Source organism: Zea mays, chromosome 8 (assembly GCF_902167145.1).
Source record: "Zea mays cultivar B73 chromosome 8, Zm-B73-REFERENCE-NAM-5.0, whole genome shotgun sequence".
In the NCBI taxonomy this organism is placed as follows: Eukaryota; Viridiplantae; Streptophyta; class Magnoliopsida; order Poales; family Poaceae; genus Zea; species Zea mays.
The window spans coordinates 66,296,148-66,318,022 of NC_050103.1; the positions used below are offsets into that span (position 1 = coordinate 66,296,148).

General features: G+C 44.6%; 1 long non-coding RNA gene and 1 pseudogene across 1 annotated transcript; one reads left to right on the top strand and one right to left on the bottom strand.

Moving 5' to 3' along the window:
• Positions 1-12,795: 12,795 nt before the first annotated feature.
• LOC103636981 (50S ribosomal protein L10, chloroplastic-like) lies at positions 12,796-13,353 on the bottom strand (annotated as a pseudogene).
• Positions 13,354-13,473: 120 nt separating this feature from the next.
• On the top strand, positions 13,474-16,306 carry LOC103635293 (uncharacterized). Its single transcript, XR_557276.3, has 4 exons — positions 13,474-14,440; positions 14,807-14,885; positions 14,977-15,039; positions 15,486-16,306. It is a non-coding gene; the product is annotated as an uncharacterized lncRNA (long non-coding RNA).
• Positions 16,307-21,875: the final 5,569 nt, after the last annotated feature.

A 21,875-nucleotide genomic window follows, 5' to 3' on the forward strand; every position in this document is an offset into this window, starting at 1 on the left:
AGCTCAGATAGTCCTATGCTTATAAATGAACAAATCCATAGAAATGCACAAGCTACTACTGTTCTTTTAGCATCTTTGTGCAGGGAAGAATACAATAAGGTGAGGGGCTTGGACAATGCCAAGCAGATATGGGACACCCTCAAGATCTCTCACGAGGGCAACGACGTCACCATGCTCACCAAGATGGAGTTGGTAGAGGGCGAACTTGGAAGATTTGCTATGATAAGGGGGGAGGAGCCAACCCAAACATACAACCGGCTCAAAACCCTTGTCAACAAGATAAGGAGCTATGGAAGCACGCGATGGACGGACCACGACGTCGTCCGCCTAATGCTAAGGTCCTTTACCGTTCTTGATCCTCATTTGGTGAATAATATTCGTGAGAATCCCAGGTACACCAAAATGTCGCCCGAAGAAATTCTTGGAAAATTTGTAAGCGGGCGGATGATGATCAAGGAGGCGAGGTACGTCGATGACGCGTTGAACGGTCCAATCCATGAGCCTCAACCCTTTGCTCTCAAGGCATCGAGAAGCAAGGAGGCACTACCAAGCAAGGTGGCGCAAATTGAGGCGGCCGGGCTTAATGATGAAGAAATGGCTCTCATCATTAAGCGCTTCAAGACGGCGTTAAGGGGTCGCAAGGAGCATCCCAACAAGACCAAGACGAAGGGGAAGCGCTCATGCTTCAAGTGTGGTAAGATTGGTCACTTTATCGCTAATTGTCCCGATAATGATAGTGACCAGGAAAAGAAGAGTGGGAAATGGGAAAAGAAGAAGAATTACAAGAAGGCAAAGGGCGAGGCTCATATTGGAAAGGAGTGGGATTCGGATTGCTCCTCGTCCGACTCCGACAACGAAGGACTCGCCGCCACTGCCTTCAACAAATCGGCTCTCTTCCCCAACGAGCATCACACTTGCCTCATGGCAAGGGAAAAGAAGGTAATCACTCGTAATGCTAATACTTATGATTCTTCTAGTGATGATGAATCTAGTGAGGATGAAATTGATTACTCTAGTTTATTCAAGGGATTGGATAGAACTAAGATAGCTAAGATTAATGAGTTGATTGATGCCTTAAATGAAAAGGATAGAATCTTAGAGAAACAAGAAGACCTTTTATATGAAGAACATGATAAATTTGTTAGTGCACAAAATTCACTTGCTCTAGAAGTTAAAAGAAATGGAATACTTTCTTGTGAACTTTCTACTTGTAATGAAACCATTTCTTCTTTAAAAGGTGAAATTAATGTTTTAAATGCTAAACTAGAAGTAGCAAGTAACTCTTGTGTTGAAAATATTGCAATTTGCACTAGGTGTAAGGATTTTGATGTTAATGCTTGTAGTGAACACTTAGTTTCAATTTCAAAACTAAATGATGAAGTGGCTAGTCTTAATGCTCAACTTAAGACTAGCAAGAGTGAAGTTGATAAAATAAAATTTGCAAGGGATGCCTACACGGTTGGTAGACACCCCTCAATTAAGGATGGTCTTGGCTTCAAGAGAGAAGCCAAGAACTTAACAAGCCATAAGACTCCCATCTTCGTCAAGGAGAAAGGAAAGGCCCCTATGGCTAGTAGTGCTAAAAGGAACCATGCTTTCTTGTACCATGATAGGAGACATGCTAGAAATGCTTATAATGATTTTGATTCACATGTTTATGATTCTCATGCCATGTGTGCTTCTAGTTCTTCCTATAAGCATGATAGAGATATGTGTAGGAGAAATGTTGTGCATATGCCTAGGAGAAATTTTGCTCATGTTCCTAGAAAAGTTGTGAACAAACCTTCTACCATTTATTATGCTTGCAATGCTCCCTTTGCTATTTGTAGAAAGGGTAAGAAGGTAATTGCTAGGAAGTTAGGGGCAAAATGCAAGGGAGACAAAACTTGCATTTGGGTCCCTAAGGAAATTTGCACTAACCTTGTAGGACCCAACATGAGTTGGGTACCTATGTCCCAAGCCTAAATTTGCCTTGCAGGTTTATGCATCCGGGGGATCAAGCTGGATTATCGACAGCGGATGCACAAACCATATGACGGGGGAGAAGAAGATGTTCACTTCCTACGTCAAGAATAAGGATTCCCAGGATTCAATTATATTCGGTGATGGGAATCAAGGCAAGGTAAAAGGGTTAGGTAAAATTGCAATTTCTAATGAGCATTCTATCTCTAATGTATTTTTAGTAGAGAGTCTTGGATATAATTTGCTATCTGTTAGTCAATTATGTCATATGGGGTATAACTGTCTATTTACAAATGTAGATGTGTCTGTCTTTAGAAGAAGTGATGGTTCACTAGCTTTTAAGGGTGTATTAGACGGCAAACTTTATTTAGTTGATTTTGCAAAAGAAGAGGCCCGTCTAGATGCATGCTTAATAGCTAAGACTAGCATGGGCTGGCTGTGGCATCGCCGCTTAGCACATGTGGGGATGAAGAACCTTCACAAGCTTCTAAAGGGAGAACACGTGATAGGTTTGACTAACGTGCATTTCGAAAAAGATAGACCTTGTGCAACTTGTCAAGCAGGTAAACAAGTGGGAGGAGCGCATCACGGCAAGAACGTGATGACCACTTCAAGACCCCTGGAGCTGCTGCATATGGACCTCTTCGGACCTGTCGCCTATCTGAGCATAGGAGGGAGTAAGTATGGTTTAGTTATTGTTGATGACTTTTCCCGCTTCACTTGGGTGTTCTTTTTGCAGGATAAGTCTGAAACCCAAGGGACCCTCAAGCGCTTCCTCAGGAGAGCTCAAAATGAGTTTGAGCTCAAGGTGAAGAAGATAAGGAGCGACAACGGGTCCGAATTCAAGAACCTTCAAGTGGAGGAGTTCCTTGAGGAGGAAGGGATCAAGCACGAGTTCTCCGCTCCCTACACACCACAGCAAAATGGTGTGGTAGAGAGGAAGAACAGGACGCTAATCGACATGGCGAGGACTATGCTTGGAGAGTTCAAGACCCCCGAGCGTTTTTGGTCGGAAGCCGTGAACACGGCTTGCCACGCCATCAACAGGGTCTACCTTCATCGCCTCCTCAAGAAGACGTCATATGAGCTTCTAACCGGTAACAAACCTAATGTATCGTACTTTCGTGTATTTGGGAGCAAGTGCTACATTCTTGTGAAGAAGGGTAGAAATTCAAAATTTGCTCCCAAAGCTGTAGAAGGGTTTTTGTTAGGTTATGACTCAAATACAAAGGCGTATAGAGTCTTCAACAAATCATCGGGTTTGGTTGAAGTCTCTAGCGACGTTGTATTTGATGAGACTAATGGCTCTCCAAGAGAGCAAGTTGTTGATTGTGATGATGTAGATGAAGAAGATGTTCCGACGGCCGCTATACGGACCATGGCGATTGGAGAAGTACGGCCACAGGAACAAGATGAACGAGATCAACCTTCTTCCTCAACTATGGTGCATCCCCCAACCGAAGGTGACGTACAGGTACCTCAAGTGGAGGCGATTGATCAAGGGGGAGCACAAGGTGATCAAGTGATGGAGGAAGAAGCGCAACCGGCACCTCCAACCCAAGTTCGAGCGATGATTCAAAGGGATCATCCCGTCGACCAAATTCTGGGTGACATTAGCAAGGGAGTAACGACTCGATCTCGATTAGTTAATTTTTGTGAGCATTACTCCTTTGTCTCTTCTATTGAGCCTTTCAGGGTAGAGGAGGCCTTGCTAGATCCGGACTGGGTATTGGCCATGCAGGAGGAACTCAACAACTTCAAGCGCAATGAAGTTTGGACACTAGTGCCTCGTCCAAAGCAAAATGTTGTGGGAACCAAGTGGGTGTTCCGCAACAAACAGGACGAGCACGGGGTGGTGACGAGGAACAAGGCTCGACTTGTGGCAAAAGGTTATGCCCAAGTCGCAGGTTTGGACTTTGAGGAGACTTTTGCTCCTGTGGCTAGGCTAGAGTCAATTCGTATCTTGCTAGCATATGCCGCTCACCATTCTTTCAGGTTGTACCAAATGGATGTGAAGAGCGCTTTCCTCAACGGGCCAATCAAGGAGGAGGTGTACGTGGAGCAACCCCCTGGCTTCGAGGATGAACGGTACCCCGACCATGTGTGTAAGCTCTCTAAGGCGCTCTATGGACTTAAGCAAGCCCCAAGAGCATGGTATGAATGCCTTAGAGACTTTTTAATTGCTAATGCTTTCAAGGTTGGGAAAGCCGATCCAACTCTTTTTACAAAGACATGTGATGGTGATTTGTTTGTGTGCCAAATTTATGTCGATGGCATAATATTTGGTTCTACTAACCAAAAGTCTTGTGAAGAGTTTAGCAGGGTGATGACGCAGAAATTCGAGATGTCGATGATGGGCGAGTTGAACTACTTCCTTGGGTTCCAAGTGAAGCAACTCAAGGACGGCACCTTCATCTCCCAAACGAAGTACACGCAAGATCTGCTAAAGCGGTTTGGGATGAAGGACGCCAAGCCCGCAAAGACTCCGATGGGGACCGACGGACACACCGACCTCAACAAAGGAGGTAAGTCCGCTGATCAAAAAGCATACCGGTCAATGATAGGTTCTTTGCTTTACTTATGTGCTAGTAGACCGGATATTATGCTTAGCGTATGCATGTGTGCTAGATTTCAATCCGATCCTAAGGAGTGTCACTTAGTGGCGGTGAAGCGAATTCTTAGATATTTGGTTGCTACGCCTTGCTTCGGGCTCTGGTATCCAAAAGGGTCTACCTTTGACTTAGTTGGATACTCAGACTCCGACTATGCCGGATGTAAGGTCGATAGGAAGAGTACATCGGGGACGTGCCAATTCTTAGGAAGGTCCCTGGTGTCATGGAACTCTAAGAAACAAACCTCCGTTGCCCTATCCACCGCTGAGGCCGAGTACGTTGCCGCAGGTCAGTGTTGCGCGCAACTACTATGGATGAGGCAAACCCTCCGGGACTTTGGCTACAATCTGAGCAAAGTCCCACTCCTATGTGACAATGAGAGTGCTATCCGCATGGCGGAGAATCCTGTTGAGCACAGCCGCACAAAGCACATAGACATCCGGCATCACTTTTTGAGAGACCACCAGCAAAAGGGAGATATCGAAGTGTTTCATGTTAGCACCGAGAACCAGCTAGCCGATATCTTCACTAAGCCTCTAGATGAGAAGACCTTTTGCAGGTTGCGTAGTGAGCTAAATGTCATAGATTCGCGGAACCTGGATTGAATTGTAGCATACATGTACTTATGCTTTTGATCATGTTCCTTTTTGCATTTTGTTGCTTATTATGGTGCTCAAGTTGTACAAACACTCCCTGGACCTCACAAGTCCGTTGCAAAGTGATGCACATGTTTAGGGGGAGATGTGTTACAACTTGACCCTTTGAGACTAACCATGTGCTTGAGTTTGATAATTTAGTCTCGAAGGAGGATTGAAAGGGAAAAGGTGGACTTGGACCATGAAAGACTTCCACTGCACTCCGATGAGAGGGTAACTAATTCCAAGTTCATCTCATGAAATCTTATTGCCATTTGCTCTTAATTGAAGACTTTGGTGAGGCAATGGGGTTAAAAGGCCAAGATTGATCCCGTTTTGGTGCTTGATGCCAAAGGGGGAGAAAATAAAGGCCAAAGCGATAAATGGATCAGCTACCACTTGAGAGATTTTGAAAATAATAAAGTAGAGTTTTTGTTTGTCAAATGCTTTTATTGTCTCTCTTGTCAAAAGTTGGCTTCTTGTGGGGAGAAGTGTTGATTATGGGAAATAGTGTTGATTATGGGAAATAGGGGGAGTTTTTGAAATCTTTGATCAATCTCTTTTGGAATGACTCTCTTTATGCCTCAACATGTGTGTTTGACATAGAAATAGAGATTTGAGTTTGATTTGCAAAAACAAACCAAGTGGTGGCAAAGGATGATCCATATATGCCAAAATTGAATCAAAACCAATTTGAGTTTTTATTTGAAGTGATTTTGCACTTGTTCTAGTTGCTTTATGTTGTGTTGGCATAAATCACCAAAAAGGGGGAGACTGAAAGGGAAATGTGCCCTTGGGCCATTTCTAAGTATTTTGGTGATTGAGTGTCAACACAAGTGCTTAAATGTGAATCAATACCCATGGATGAACAAAGTGCAAATCTAGAGCAAAGGTATGTTTCTAAGTCTTAGTACATTGGTTTTGTGTACTAATATACTTGTCTAAGTATTAGAAACAGGAAGAAGAAGAAGAGAAGAAAGTTGGCTGTGTACAGCCAACAGGCTGTTTCGGTCTGGTGCACCGGACTGTCCGGTGGTGCACCGGACAGTGTCCGGTGGTGCACCGGACAGTGTCCGGTGCGCCAGGCTATCTCGGCCGAAGAGGCCGCTCTCGGGAATTTGCTGACGGCGTACGACTAAAATTCACCGGACTGTCCGGTGAGCCAACGGTCGGCCAGGACCAACGGTCGGCCGCGCGATCAGCGCAGGACACGTGGCCGAGCCAACGGTCGGAAGGGGGCACCGGACTGTCCGGTGTGCACCGGACATGTCCGGTGCGCCAACGGCTCCCGCATCTGCAACGGTCGGCTTCGCCATTTAAGGAAAGGAATCGGGCACCGGACACTGTCCGGTGTGCACCGGACTGTCCGGTGCGCCCGACGACAGAAGGCAAAGATGGCCTTCCAGATTTGTTCTCAACGGCTCCTAGCTGCCTTGGGGCTATAAAAGGGACCCCTAGGCGCATGGAGGAGAACACCAAGCAACTCTTGAGCATACTTGATCATCCACACTCAGTCTTTGCGCATCCGTTTGTGATTCTAAGTGATTCGAGCTCTGTTCTTGTGAGAAACTGTGAGATAGTCTTTGAGCTCGATTCTTGGCCGTGAGTGTGCGCGTTTCGCTGTGGATTTGTGTGTGTTGCTTCCCTCCCTTACTCCGTGCTTCTTTGTGAATCTTAAGTGTAAGGGCGAGAGACTCCAATTTGTGGAGATTCCTCGCAAGTGGGATAAAGATAAGCAAGGCAAAATACTGTGGTATTCAAGTGGGTCTTTGGACCGCTTGAGAGGGGTTGATTGCAACCCTCGTCCGTTGGGACGCCACAACGTGGAGTAGGCAAGTTTTGTACTTGGCCGAACCACGGGATAAATCACCGTGTCTCCTCTGTGTTGAATTCTCTGTGATTGTCGTATTGTGCAAGATCTTCTCTTTAGCCACTTGGCAATTATTGTGCTAACCTCTAACAAGTTTTTGTGGCTATAAGTTAAGTTTTTACAGGATCACCTATTCACCCCCCCTCTAGGTGCTCTCAAGTGTCCGGTGCACCACCGGACATGTCCGGTGCACCAGAGGACTCCAACACAAACTCGCCACCTTCGGGAATGTCCAGAGGCACTCGCGCTATAATTCACCGGACTGTCCGGTGTACACCGGACAGTGTCCGGTGCACCACGGAGAACGGCCTCAGGAACTCGCCAGCTTCGGGAAACTCCAACGGCTAGTCCGCTAAAATTCACCGGACATGTCCGGTGTGCACCGGACTGTCCGGTGCGACCCCGGAGCAACGGCTACTCGACGCCAATGGCTACCTGCAGCGCATTTAATGCGCGCTCTGCGCGCGCAGAAGGCAGGCGCGCCCATTCCGGCGCACCGGACAATGAACAGGAGTTGTCCGGTGTGCACCGGACACCCAGGCGGGCCCACAAGTCAGGAGCTTCAACGGTCAGGATCCAACGGCAGTGATGACGTGGCGGGGGCACCGGACATGTCCAGTGTGCACCGGACTGTCCGGTGCGCCATCGAGCAGTCAGCCTCCCAACGACCACATTTGGTGGTTGGGGCTATAAATACCCCAACCACCCCACCATTCATTGTATCCAAGTTTTCCACTTCTCAACCACTTACAAGAGCTAGGCATTCAATTCTAGACACACCAAAGAGATCAAATCCTCTCCAATTCCACAAAAGGCTTTAGTGATTAGAGAGAGAGATTTGCCGTGTTCTTTTGAGCTCTTGCGCTTGGATTGCTTCTTTTCTTTCTCACTTGCTCTTGTGATCAACACTCAATTGTAATCAAGGCAAGAGGCACCAATTGTGTGGTGGCCCTTGCGGGGAAGTTTTATTCCCGGCTTTGATTTGAAAAGAGAAGCTCACTCGGTCCGAGGGACCGTTTGAGAGAGGGAAGGGTTGAAAGAGACCCGGCCTTTGTGGCCTCCTCAACGGGGAGTAGGTTTGAGAGAACCGAACCTCGGTAAAACAAATCCGCGTGTCTCACCTCACTATTCGCTTGCGATTTGTTTTGTGCCCTCTCTTGCGGACTCGATTATATTTCTAACGCTAACCCGGCTTGTAGTTGTGATTATTTTTGAGAATTTCAGTTTCGCCCTATTCACCCCCCCCCTCTAGGCGACTATCACCCTCCACCAACTCCATCTTGGTGAGCATGGTGACATCATTCCCCTCATGCGAGATCTTGAGGGTGTCCCAAATCTGCTTGGCGTTATCCAAGCCGCTCACCTTATGGTACTCTTCTCTACACAAGGATGCTAAAAGAACAGTGGTAGCTTGTGCATTTTTGTGAATTTGTTCATTAATAAACATGGGATTATCCGTACTATCAAATTGCATTCCATTCTCTACTATCTCCCATATACTTGGATGAAGAGAGAACGAGTGGCTACGCATTTTGTGACTCCAAAATCTGTAGTCCTCTCCATCAAAGTGTGGAGGTTTACCAAGAGGAACGGAAAGCAAATGTGCATTTGAATTATGCGGAATACGAGAGTAATTAAAAGAAAAGTTTGAGTTGACCGTTTTCTTTTTCTCGTAGTCGTCGTTGTCCTTTTGGGAAGAAGAAGACTCGTCGCTGTCGTAGTAGACTATCTTCTTGACGCGCCTCTTCTTCTTCTTCCCGTCTTTCTTTTTGTGACTCGAGCTAGAGTCGGTGGGCTTATCGTCTGTTGGCTCGTTGAAGGTGGACTCCTTCTCCTTACCGTTGACCACCATCCCCTTTCCCTTAGAATCCATCTCTTCGGGCGGTTAGTCCCTTGCGTGAAGAGAATGGCTTCGATACCAATTGAGAGCACCTAGAGGGGGGGTGAATAGGTGATCCTGTAAAAACTTAAAACTTAAAGCCACAAACTTGATTAAGTGTTAGAGCAATAAAGCCAAGTAGCTAGAGAGGAGTTCTTGCGAAACACGATAACCACAAAGAGATCAACACAGAGAGACACAGTGGTTTATCCCGTGGTTTGGCCAAGTCCAACACTTGCCTACTCCATGTTGTGGCGTCCCAACGGACGAGGGTTGCACTCAACCCCTCTCAAGTGATCCAATGATCAACTTGAATACCACGGTGTTTTGCTTTCGTTTACTATCTCCCGTTTGCGAGGAATCTCCACAACTTGGAGCCTCTCGCCCTTACAAATGATGATCACAAAGAAACACAGAAATAAGGGAGGGAGAGCAACGCACACAAGACACAAAATCAGAGCACAAACACGCACACAAGTCACAACTTGAGCTCGCAACACAACTCGAAGAGTTCTCTACTCAAATAGAGCTCTAGTTGCTATCACAAAGAATCAAATGCGCAGAAATGGAGTCTTGGTGCTTAGAGTTGATCAAAGAATGCTTGGTGTTCTCCTCCATGCGCCTAGGGGTCCCTTTTATAGCCCCAAGGCAGCTAGGAGCCGTTGGAAGCAATCTTGGAAGGCAATTTTTGCCTTCTATCGGGTGGCGCACCAGACAGTCCGGTGCACCATCGTACAGGCACTGTTCACAGTCCGGTGCAGATTGCTTTCCTAAATTGGCGCAACCGACCGTTGAAGATTTGGAGCCGTTGGCGCACCGGACACTGTCCGGTGCACACCGGACAGTCCGGTGCCCCCATCCGACCGTTGGCTCGGCCACGCGTCACGCGCGGATTGCGCGGCCGACCGTTGGCTCGGCCGACCATTGGCTCACCGGACAGTCCCGTGATTTTTAGTCGGACGCTGTTGACTGGTTTCCCGAGAGCGGCGACTTCGCTGCAGACGACTCACCGGACAGTCCGGTGATTTATAGCCGTACGCCGCCGTCGAGACCCGAGAGCAGGCTGTTCATCGGAACTGGTCCTGGCACACCGGACACTGTCCGATGCACCACCGGACAGTCCGGTGCACCCAGACCGAGCAGCCTTTTGGCTGAGCACAACCAACTTATCTCCAAAGCGATTTCTCCTGTTTCTAGCACTTAGACACAATACATTAGTCTTCAAAACAATGTACTAAGTCTAGAAACATACCTTTAATCTTGATTTGCACTTCTTGAGTCTTTGGCATGAATATAACTCAAAGCATTTGTGTGGAGCACTTAAGCACCAAAATCTTATAGAAATGGCCCAAGGGCACATTTCCCTTTCAACCATCCCCATCACCGGCACCGACATCAACTCGAACCATTGCCTAAGCGTCGCCGTCATTTACAACCATCACCATGCCAAGGCTGACCATGTGAGTGGAAACACCGTTCTTATCCCTTCATGTTGTTAAGTAGTTCCACTACCTTAGTAAAAAATAGCATGAATAAATACAATGTACTATTAAGTGATGATGTTTATTGGTTTAACAACCCAATGCCATTTATGTACTCTCTTGGTCCTACTACATTTGGAGCACAATCTGATGAATACAATGAGACATGTAAAGTTTGGATCATATTACTACTTATAACCATTTCCTTACGTTTCTTCATATTTTTTTCTCTTCGTCCCAATTCACACCTACATCTGATGAATATAATGAGACATGTACAGTTTTGAGTCTCTCTGTCATTCCTCTTTTACAATTGTCTATGAATTTCTGCATTGTGGTTTCATTTTGTAATTGGAATTGTGTCCCTTTTTTATAGAAGCCAGGTTGAGATAAGCACTAAGTACACTTTGTTCTTGGAGATCAAATTACCTGGCATGCTTTCATATTGTAATCGTAATGTTTGCATTCTTTTGTGGCAACCCTCTGTACATGTCCTGGGAGAAGTCCACAAGCGAACATTTGCAGCTGATGTTGTATCAAATCCACTACCTGCAGCACTAACAATAATTTAGAATTATGCCTGGGGAAAAGAGTCTTTGAGAATGTGTGCTGTGTGGAGATGACGCTTGCTTTCAAGCTTCAGAATTTACTAGACTTAGATGGTTTGTATTATCCTTGCAGGCTCTGTCTTGAAGAAATTTATGGTGTTAAGAGATTGTAATTGTGATATGCGACAACTTTAATGGAGTAAGGATCTTCTAAATTCTGATCATGATTTTCATTGTTAAATTTGTGTGAAAGTGGAAGTACTCAAATAAATCATGTTCAAATATGTCACAGTAATGTAACTCGATAATGGAAGTACTTAGAGCATCTCCAACAACGTGACCTATAAAAATGCCCTATAATTTAAAAATAAATACATTTTATAGAATTTAGGGTACCAACAAAACACCCTGCTCCAACAGTAAAGCCCCAAATCTAGATTATAGGGCAGCCCACTACAGTGTAGTATATTTGAGTCACTTGAGAGGATGACTTATAGTTTTTTGACAAAATTTTATGAAATGGGGCACTGTTGGAGTAGTTTTTCCTACATAGAGCCCCATATTTCAATTTGAGGCACTAGTCTGAGGCATTGTTGGAGATGCTCTTATAACAACATTGATTTTCTTATATACCCTTATTTTTGTGAAACCAATTTAATGGTCTATGTTATCATTCAAAATTACCTTATGTTGACACTACGTATATATGTTATTCACAATAACAGAGCCATTCATGCTGTTGGGCGCCTTGAATGAACTACCTTTTCTTCAATAAAGATGGAGCTCATGCAGATTGATTTAGTCTCTTTCTTGCAATGTAACATATATGTTTCATATAAATTTTTTACTCCCGTCGCAACTTACGGTCACACGGTCACTCATCTAATACTCCTATTAAAAGACAAAGAGAGGGTCCACATGTGTACTGTGCCCAGATACGTCCTTGCCCCCGCTAACGATGCCCTCGTCCGCCTCCCCCGCCGTAATAGTCGCCGCTCGCGATACCCGAGTTATTTGCGATTATAATCATCTCGTCGCGCGGCTTCGCCTCTTTGTTATCCCGCAGCTCGTCATCGCCAGATTGGTATTGCCGTCGTGCAACACTCGCTGGATTGGGTTCGTTACCGATGAAGCCAAGTAAACAGCGTATACAAAATAGTAAAAGACATTGCTGCCCTTTCATTCTATCCCCATGTCCTGCTCGAACACCTTGCACGCGTTCTGGTAGGTGGGTGCAAGAGGAAACCTGTATCTGTTGAGAGTTTGATGCGTAAGAGGGTAGCCGCTCCTAACGATGGGCCTGCTCATGCTAATGCAACTGAATATTTGAGATGGCTTCTATTGGTTTGATTTGACGTTCAAGCGCACTTTGTGTAGATGGAAACATCAACAAATTACTTGGCATGTATAGGAAGATGAATGTTTGTAGTATGTTATGTAAATGTTTATGTACGGTATCAGAAATACAGATCACTGGACCTCAATTATAAAGGCAATATGCTGTATTGGCAAGATCTTGAATGTAAGAGTGGTTGCTCATGATCATTAGATCTTTGTGTCTTCAGCACAGTTTGGGAACATGTTTTGGTATATTTGCAGTTGCAGTGAGTCTTTGCCTTTGTTTGCCTCCTGCTGGTTGCAGGTGAAAATTGGATTCATTATTCTTGAATGCTCTTATGTAACAACAAAAATAGCTGTTCAATTCTTGAACCACAGCACACTTCATTCCGATTTGCAGATGCACAGGACCAAACAACATTTTTATTTCAGATACTACACTGCAGCAATTACCAAATTTATTTTCCGGGTCACTTCTCAGTCGGCGTCTGCGCGGCCGGCTCTCCCTCCGCGGGTGGCTTGTCGGCCTCTGCAGCCAGAGCCTCCTGCCGCGCTCATAGGACGGCGAGGACGTCGACGGCGGGCATCTGCAGCCATCCGAGGAGGTACTGGTAGGACTGCGCCCTAGTGGGCATGGCCTCGAGCTACGGGAAGTCGTCGGGCCCGTAGAGGCGGCCCTCGTAGACGGCACCGCTGAAGTCGTTGAGCTGCAGCTTCCACTCCTGGAAGTCGCGGTAGGGCTTGATCGCCGACGAGATCTCGTCGGAGCGCACGAAGAGCCACGCGTTCATGCCCCGCGCGCAGGGCCTGAGCGCCTCCCACCGGGTGCTCGCCACGGCCGCCGCCATGTCCGAGTTCTTGTCACCCACTCTCCACCACGGACCTGTCGACGCTGCACGAGCTCCTCCTAAGGTCGCTGCTCGCTAAGGTGCTCCCGTCCTGGTACTTGCACCAGAACGCGTGCAAAGTGTTCGAGCAGGACATGGAGATAGAATGAAAGGGCAGCAATATCTTTTACCGTTTTGCATACGCTGTTTATTTGGCTTTATCAGTAATGAACCTAATTCAGCGAGTGTTGTACGATGACAATATCAATCTGGCGATGACGAGCTGCAGGATAACAAAGAAGCGAAGCCGCGCGACGAGATGATTATAATCGCAAATAACTCCGCGATACCCCCACCCGCCTCCCCTGCGCCCACGGACGGTCCCCCCACCACGTCCACCCCGCTCCGCTCGCCACCACCGCGTTCGCCGCTGCCGCACATCAACGCGTCGATGCCACCCGGGCACCCGGCCGAGATAGCCTCCTTCCTCCCCCGAACCGCCACGTCCGCTTCCAAAGCCGTCGCCGTCTCCGCCTCCTCCCTGGTGCCCGCGCCCGCAAGATCCCGCCGTTGTCGTCTCCGTCTCCTCCCCCTGCCCACAACTCGCAGGATCCCACCGTCACCGTCTTTCTGGGATTCAATTCTGCTCTCAATTTCTTAATATGTTCGGGCATGTTTTGTTTCACCTGATGCCTGTGCCTAGTTGAGCGAGTGCATGGACCTAGACATCACAGTGGAATTCTGGTCCCTTCAGGCGCTGCGCAGTTTCTTCTCCTCCTACCAGACATCTAGCACTGGACCTAAACTAGACGAGCACTTCGTCATGAGCAACAACCACGCCGCGCGCGCACAATATTTTTTCCAGCAAATGGAAGTAAATTTTTTGTGTTGATTCAGTCACCCATTTGTTGTGTTTTCTCCAAATACTCTAAGTTGGACTGATTGATTTCAGATCTGTTTGTTTAAAGTTCATCTATTCCAGCTTTATAACCTAGTTTGTATAAACTCATCTGGTCAACAAAAAGACCAAGTTATAATCCAGTCGCAAGCACCTACGCCCGCCCACCCGCAACGCTCAATATTCCTATGCCTGCAGGCTGCAAATGAAGAACGATTACGTGAAGAGTTTGTGAGGGAAAGCAGAAAGCTTCCTCCAAAGCAGCAATCACAAACATGTGATTCAAATGTTATTACTCCAAGGACTGAATTTATGGCTGTTTTATCAGTTGCTTTGGAGTGTTACATCCATCTTAGATTGAATTATGATCATGAATGGAAACAAAACAAAGTAAGCATGGATTGATCCTAATTCAAGTTTCTATTTTCTACCAATGATTTAGATCAGCCTCTTTCATATTTTTTTCTTATTAAGAAAGGCTGACACTAACCTTAAGGGGTGTTTGTTTGGGATTATAATCTGTCCAGATTATATAATCCAACAAAATTTAAAGTAACATTTAGTTCAAAATTTCTTGGATTATATAATCTAGGCAGATTATAACCCCAAATAAATAATCCAACAAATTTTAAACTAACACTTAGTTCAAAATTTGTTGGATTATATAATCTAGGCATATTATAATCCCAAACAAACACCCCTTTAGAAAGGCTCAATGCATTAAGTCATTTTTGTTCTAATTAAGGTCTTTTGAAGGTTATTTTATCCGATGCCAATGTTCCTGGTGAACGGGATCTGTCTGGTTTTAACCCAAATCCATTGCCTGTATGGCCTGGTATGTTTGACAAACCTATATTATTTTTAATGTACCTTGTTTTAGTTCTTCTAGCCATGTTAATGCAGCATTGTGTATTAATAAATTGTAGGACGTATATCTGATCATGCTAGCTTTGCAGACACATGAAGTACGCTTCTCAATACTGAGAGAGGTTAGCTTTCCTTAGTGTGGATTATTCTTCCAAACGCTTATACATATTATTGTCCATGTTCAAGAAATTTTAGGTTGTTCTATGTTCTCTTGTTGTATGCTCCCTCGAGTTTCATAATCCTTATGGTTTTGGACAAGGCTGAAGTCAAGCTTTTAAAACTGACTCAATAACTTGGTCAATTTTTAGTTTAAGACATCAAAACAACATGCATAGATTAGTCTTAAAATATACTTAATAAATATGTATATATGTTGATTTTTGTATATACTGTAGTAGAAAATCATAGTTAAACTATATTTTAGAAACTTTGTTGTCCAAAACTAAAATTATGGAACTAGAGGAAGTAGGATACTTTTATCTAAAGAATATATATTATCAGTTGCCCCTGCATTGTTATTCCTATTTTATGCTATGCTCAATGGCTCGCTTGTCTTTTCTGTTTGCAGGTATTTTATACACCTGGACAACAGGATAAATGTTTCTTATGTATTTAGGTGGGACATCTAGCAGCAAAATGTGAAGGAAAGGTGAAAATGAAAGCTGGGGAGTTTTGATGAGAAGGCTGATGCTATTGTTCCCAAGAAGCCATATCAGGTTATTTGTCTATTGTACAACATGTGGTAGTGTGTGTGTGTGTTGGGGGGGTTCGCGCCCTCACTCACGATCAATGACCCGACTCTTTCCCTCTCTTCCCCTCCTCTGCCACGAGCCCTAACCCACTTGAAGCACAACATGATCCATGTGAGTTGTGCTTTGGCCTGCATTAGGGATCAGCAACTTCGCACGCGACGAAATGAACCGCCACGACTGCGTTGGGATCAACTTCGCACGCGGCGATATTATTTCAGTGTCGTGTTTTTTACTTCACATGAAAATCTTATTTTGTAGTATATAAAATGTTAGGTTGTAGTATAAAAAATTATACAGCAACAAACAATCACATATCTAGTAATTTAGTTGTCATGTATAGTAAATTGTAATTTTCAGCAGATTACAGTTTTAAATCAATAATAGATACTAGGAATGTTTAGTAGCAGAGATTATTATTCAGGCAGTTTGCTGTCATAGTTCCATGTAGCTCAATCTCAAATTGTAGAGGTGAAACATACAGCAGGGTTGCCTTGTATCTATAGAAATGAACTTGCAGCAATTATGTAAGCAACGTATCCCAATGTACCCGCACGCATATCAGAATGAAAGCCCAATGTACCGTGGAATGGCAGCAAAGAAAAAAAATCCAGCAATGGACCTTGTTGAGGAACAGAAATGTCCTACAAATTTTGTCTTCATTTCTTTAAATGTTGCCAGCTACTCTCCAATACATATTACATGGTTACCTCATTACATATAACATGGTTACCTCATGGTCTATATAAGGAACCTTAAACCTAAATGCGCACAGCTTCAGTTGCTCTACTTGTTTTTAGAGGATTCACCTTTAGATGAGTTGAATATTATCATAATACTTGTCTATATGTAAGTAATATAGAAATCTGCCACAACATATTTCCTTACAACATAAAAGAAAAGAGGGTCATATTTGTGATCTAAAAGAATTTTGATAGTCATAACTCACCGTCCCCTTTTCGATAGACTTAGGATCTTTTTTATAATTTTTCACCATATAATACAAAATTGTTCAATGGAGGCTAAGGTATATCATCATATCTTATATTATCAACTTAGAATTTGCTTATTTCGATTAATAGATTAGCTAATTTTGATTGTTCGAAATGGCAGACTTCAACATTTGTTATGATTGTTGAGTTAATTTTTGATAGCATCACTAAACAATGACTTATGCGGGCACAAATGTCACCCGTTGCAACGCACGAGCATATACCTAGTTATATTATTTTAAAAATAAAAGGTTTAGTATAATCTATACTTACTATATTAAGAACATAATGTGGGCACCTAGTGCTATCACGGCTTCACCCCTTCCGTGCTGACACTCTGGACCCGCTCCATGCACCTCGCGCAACCAGCTACTATGCCTTCCCAGCACCCTGCCCCCGCAGCTATTACCAGACCACACATATCTTAATATTTAGAAATAAACAATTTCTATATTAAAAAATTGTAAGTGCAATCAACCCCAAGTGAGGGTTTTGGTGATTTAATGACAAAACAAATAAGGGTACTAAAAGTTTTTGTTCCCAATATATGATTAGAAAGAAACAGGAACTTAAGGAAGCATCAAGGACTTCATGCAACGGACGTATAAAATTTTATGTAAAATCTTGTGTTGCATGATGTAATTCTTCCTTATTCTTTTTCGCACAGGTAAAGGTGTTTGCTATAACTCAAGTCCCCAAATTCAAAAGCTATTTTTGAAAACCAAAAATCACTTTAACATTATTTGGTTGACCATGGTTAGGTTTGAGAAACCTAGAGTGTTCTTGCTGAAAAGCAGCTGAACTTCTTCAACTGCAGCTAAGCTTTCCAGCTGAACTTAACTTCAGCTAAGTTGAGCTTCTTCAGCTGCAGCTGAGCTTTTCAGCTGAGCTGGACTTCAGCTGAGTTGAGCTTTTAACTCCAGCTGAACTTCAACTTCAGCTGTGGACCTCTTTGACCATACACCAGCTGAACTTGCCCCCGGGCAACTGAGCTGGGGTTTTCTCTCCTAAACTCTCTGGTCTAGACCAGCTGAACTGGTCCTGGGGGCAGTTCAACTGGTCTCTGACCCCTCTGACTTCTGACCTGCAGTCTGCCAGTCAGACTGGCAGTCAGGTCACCAGGGTTGTCAGGGGGCGGTTCAACCGGTCCTGTCATGTCTGACCAGCCTGCAGGTCAGTCTGCTAGTCAGTCTGGCAGTCAGACTGGCAGACAGTCTGCTGACCTGTCGGGGGGCGGTTCAACCGCCCTAGGGGGTGGTTCAACCGGTTTTCTGCGGGGTTCCTGGTCAAACAACTAGTTTTTGAGTCGTGACTATAAATAGAACCCTCTCCCCCTTTCTTCAATGTGGTTGTACACTTACACATTTATTGCTCACCTAATTTGAGACAAAGCACTCCTTTCTCCCATCTCTCTCACACTTAAATCTTCCTCAAGATTCAACCTTGTTGGAGGAGCTCTTGGGTGTGAGGTTTGTGCTTGTGCTCACGATTTGAATTTCCTCTCCCATCTCTTTTTAAAAGACTTGAGCTTGTGCAAACCCCTCTTGTGCTTTCTTGGTGTTCTTGAAACCCTAGGTCTCAAGATCTTTTGAGGTTGCTTGGGAGTCTCCAAATTTGTGGACGACCCCAAGAAGTTTGTATCACCCGTTCTTTGAGCTGAGATAAGAAGAGATTGCCTTGACCTTTGTGGTCGGCTTTTGGAGGATTAGGGTTGAAAAAGACCCGGCCCTTTGTGGGCTCCTCAACGGGGAGTAGGACACCTTTGTGGTGTGGCCGAACCTCGGATTAAATTTTGTGTCTTGTGTTCTTGCTTGTCTTTAACTTAAGATATTTTTACTTGCAAGATTGACATATAGATTTTTCCGTATAGTATATCTAGAAGTGAAATAGCCTTTACATATTCATCTTCCAATTCTAACTTAGTTATACCTTACTTCTCAAAAGGACTCGTGAAATACTTTTTCGAGTAGATTATAGTCTAAAGTTTATAAAACAGTTGGATTGGTTCAGAGTGGTTCAACTTGCGCACGTAGCTGTTGAACCAACCTGCACCAGTCGAACTGTGTATTTAACAATCTTTCGAAGTTTGTTGTGAAAATTTTCAGATTAGCCTATTCACCCCCCTTTAGGCTACTTTTAATTGGTATCAGAGCTTCGTACCTCATTTTACACTTAACCGCGTGAGGAAACGATCATGTCTACTCAAAGGGACCATGTGGATCCTCTCCTCGAGGAAATCCCCATCACATCTTCCGGTGAGGAAGTGGACCCTAAGATCCTCGACCTCGCCATAAAGATTGCCGAGAAGATGTTCCTCAAAATGAAAGAGGAAGATGCTAAGAAAAGGGTCGAAGAAGAAGAATCAAGAAGAAAGGCTGAAGAAGATAAAGGTAAGGGAAATTTGAATACAATGATGACTTGGTAGAACTTTTGGTGTCAAAGGTGATGAGCAAGGTAAGTATCACCACCGAAGGATCATCCACCAAAAGTAAAGGTAACGAGTTCAATAAAGTTCAATTTGATTATTCTAGAAATTTTATTCCCAACTTCTCTTCCGCCCCGCTTGGAAAGTTACCAACTCTTAGTGAGTTGAACTATGACTTTTCATTCGTCTGGCCAAGGGCCTTCTTGGCGTCTTCGCCATGTGCCGCACCCGGGCAGTCGAGGAGTCTGTGCGCCGTCGCAGGACCGACCGGCTGCATGAGGATTTTCGTCGTTATGCAGCCGAGACTGGTCATCCTCTCCCTCCTGGGTCCCCTCCACCTCCTGCCCCTACCTTCCCCGCATACCTTAATGAGTGGCACCAACAGGAGTTTGGTGTGCCATTCATTACCCCGGAGGATGAGGCCGAGGACTATGATGACCCTTTCTACACCTCGGATCCTCCTCATCCTCCTCCTCCCTACTCGGGTCAGGGACCCACTCCCGGTGACCCCAGGCTGTCCAGCTCTGGTCACTATCCTCCTCCTCCCTACCCGGGTTCAGGACCCATTCCTGGTGACCCGCGGTCTTCCGGCTCTGGTTACCATCACCACCCTCCTCCTCCACCTCCTCCTCGTCATCGTACATCTTTGGCATCCGGTTTTTCTGTGGGTGATGAGCCCCCTAAGGACTCCTCACTCAAGGAAGACATGATGAGGACTTTCTTCCCCGACTACACATCATATCCTTCATCCTATCCTCCTCCGGAAGGATATTGATTCATGTGTCTTCTTCTCTCTCTCTCTTCGTTTTTGGTACTTGCTGCCAAAAAGGGGGAGAAAATCCAATTTCTAGTCATTACGTTTATGGTTCTTTTGGATTCTGTATTTCTCATTTGTTTATTGTTTTTGTTTTGGCCACTGTTGTGGCTTGTATCCTCTTATTATTGTATGAAATAAAACTGCTGGGTTATTATTCAATGTGATATGATGGTCTTCTGGCCATCATCTTTTGTCCCATCAGTTTGTAATGATTACTTTGCTATGAAGTGAAAATGATGTGTGTTTAGAGATAGTCATATGCATCACAACTCTTGTTATGACACTCTTGCACCCCTCGGATGATTGTATTTAGTATGGTCTTTGTCACTATCTCTAAATGTGTTGCTCACATGACATATTATGTCAAAACATTGGATTCACACTCGTGCACACATTTAGGGGGAGCCATCTACATACAATCATTCAAAAGAAATTTTCTATTTCAAATGTTTATCTTTTTGACCTTAATTGTTTTGGCATCAATCACCAAAAAGGGGGAGATTGTAAGTGCAATCAACCCCAAGTGAGGGTTTTGGTGATTTAATGACAAAACAAATAAGGATACTAACTGTTTTTGTTCCCAATGTATGATTAGAAAGAAACATGAACTTAAGGAAGCACCAAGGACTTCATGCAACGGACGTAATAAAATTTTATGTAAAATCTTGTGTTGCATGATGTAATTCTTCCTTATTCTTTTCTGCACAGGTAAAGGTGTTTGCTATAGCTCAAGTCCCCAAATTCAAAAGCTATTTTTGAAAACCAAAAATCACTTTAACATTATTTGGTTGACCATGGTTAGGTTTGAGAAACCTAGAGTGTTCTTGCTAAAAAGCAGCTGAACTTCTTCAACTGCAGCTGAGCTTCCCTGCTGAACTTAACTTCAGCTGAGTTGAGCTTCTTCAGCTACAGCTGAGCTTTTCAGCTGGGCTGGACTTCAGCTGAGTTGAGCTTTTAACTCTAGCTGAACTTCAACTTCAGCTGTGGACCTCTTTGACCATACACCAGCTGAACTTGCCCCCGGGCAGCTGAGCTGGGGTTTTCTCTCCTAAACTCTCTAGTCTAGACCAGCTGAACTGGTCCTGGGGGGCAGTTCAACTGGTCTCTGACCCCTCTGACTTCTGACCTGCAGTCTGCCAGTCAGACTAGCAGTCAGGTCACCAGGGTTGTCATGGGGCGGTTCAACCGGTCCTATCATGTCTGACCAGCCTGCAGGTCAGTCTGCCAGTCAGTCTGGCAGTCAGACTAGCAGACAGTCTCCTGACTTGTCGGGGGGTGGTTCAACCGCCCTAGGGGGCGGTCCAACCGGTTTTCTGTGGGGTTCCTGGTTAAACGGCTAGTTTTTGAGCCGTGACTATAAATAGAACCCTCTCCCCCTTTCTTCAATGTGGTTGTACACTTACACATTTATTGCTCACCTAATTTGAGACAAAGCACTCCTTTCTCCCATCTCTCTCACACTTAAATCTTCCTCAAGATTCAACCTTGTTGGAGGAGCTCTTGGGTGTGAGGTTTGTGCTTGTGCTCACGATTTGAATTTCCTCTCCCATCTCTTTTTAAAAGACTTGAGCTTGTGCAAACCCCTCTTGTGCTTTCTTGGTGTTCTTGAAACCCTAGGTCTCAAGATCTTTTGAGGTTGCTTGGGAGTCTCCAAATTTGTGGACGACCCCAAGAAGTTTGTATCACCCGTTCTTTGAGCTGAGATAAGAAGAGATTGCCTTGACCTTTGTGGTCGGCTTTTGGAGGATTAGGGTTGAAAAAGACCCGGCCCTTTGTGGGCTCCTCAACGGGGAGTAGGACACCTTTGTGGTGTGGCCGAACCTCGGATTAAATTTTGTGTCTTGTGTTCTTGCTTGTCTTTAACTTAAGATATTTTTACTTGCAAGATTGACATATAGATTTTTCCGTATAGTATATCTAGAAGTGAAATAGCCTTTACATATTCATCTTCCAATTCTAACTTAGTTATACCTTA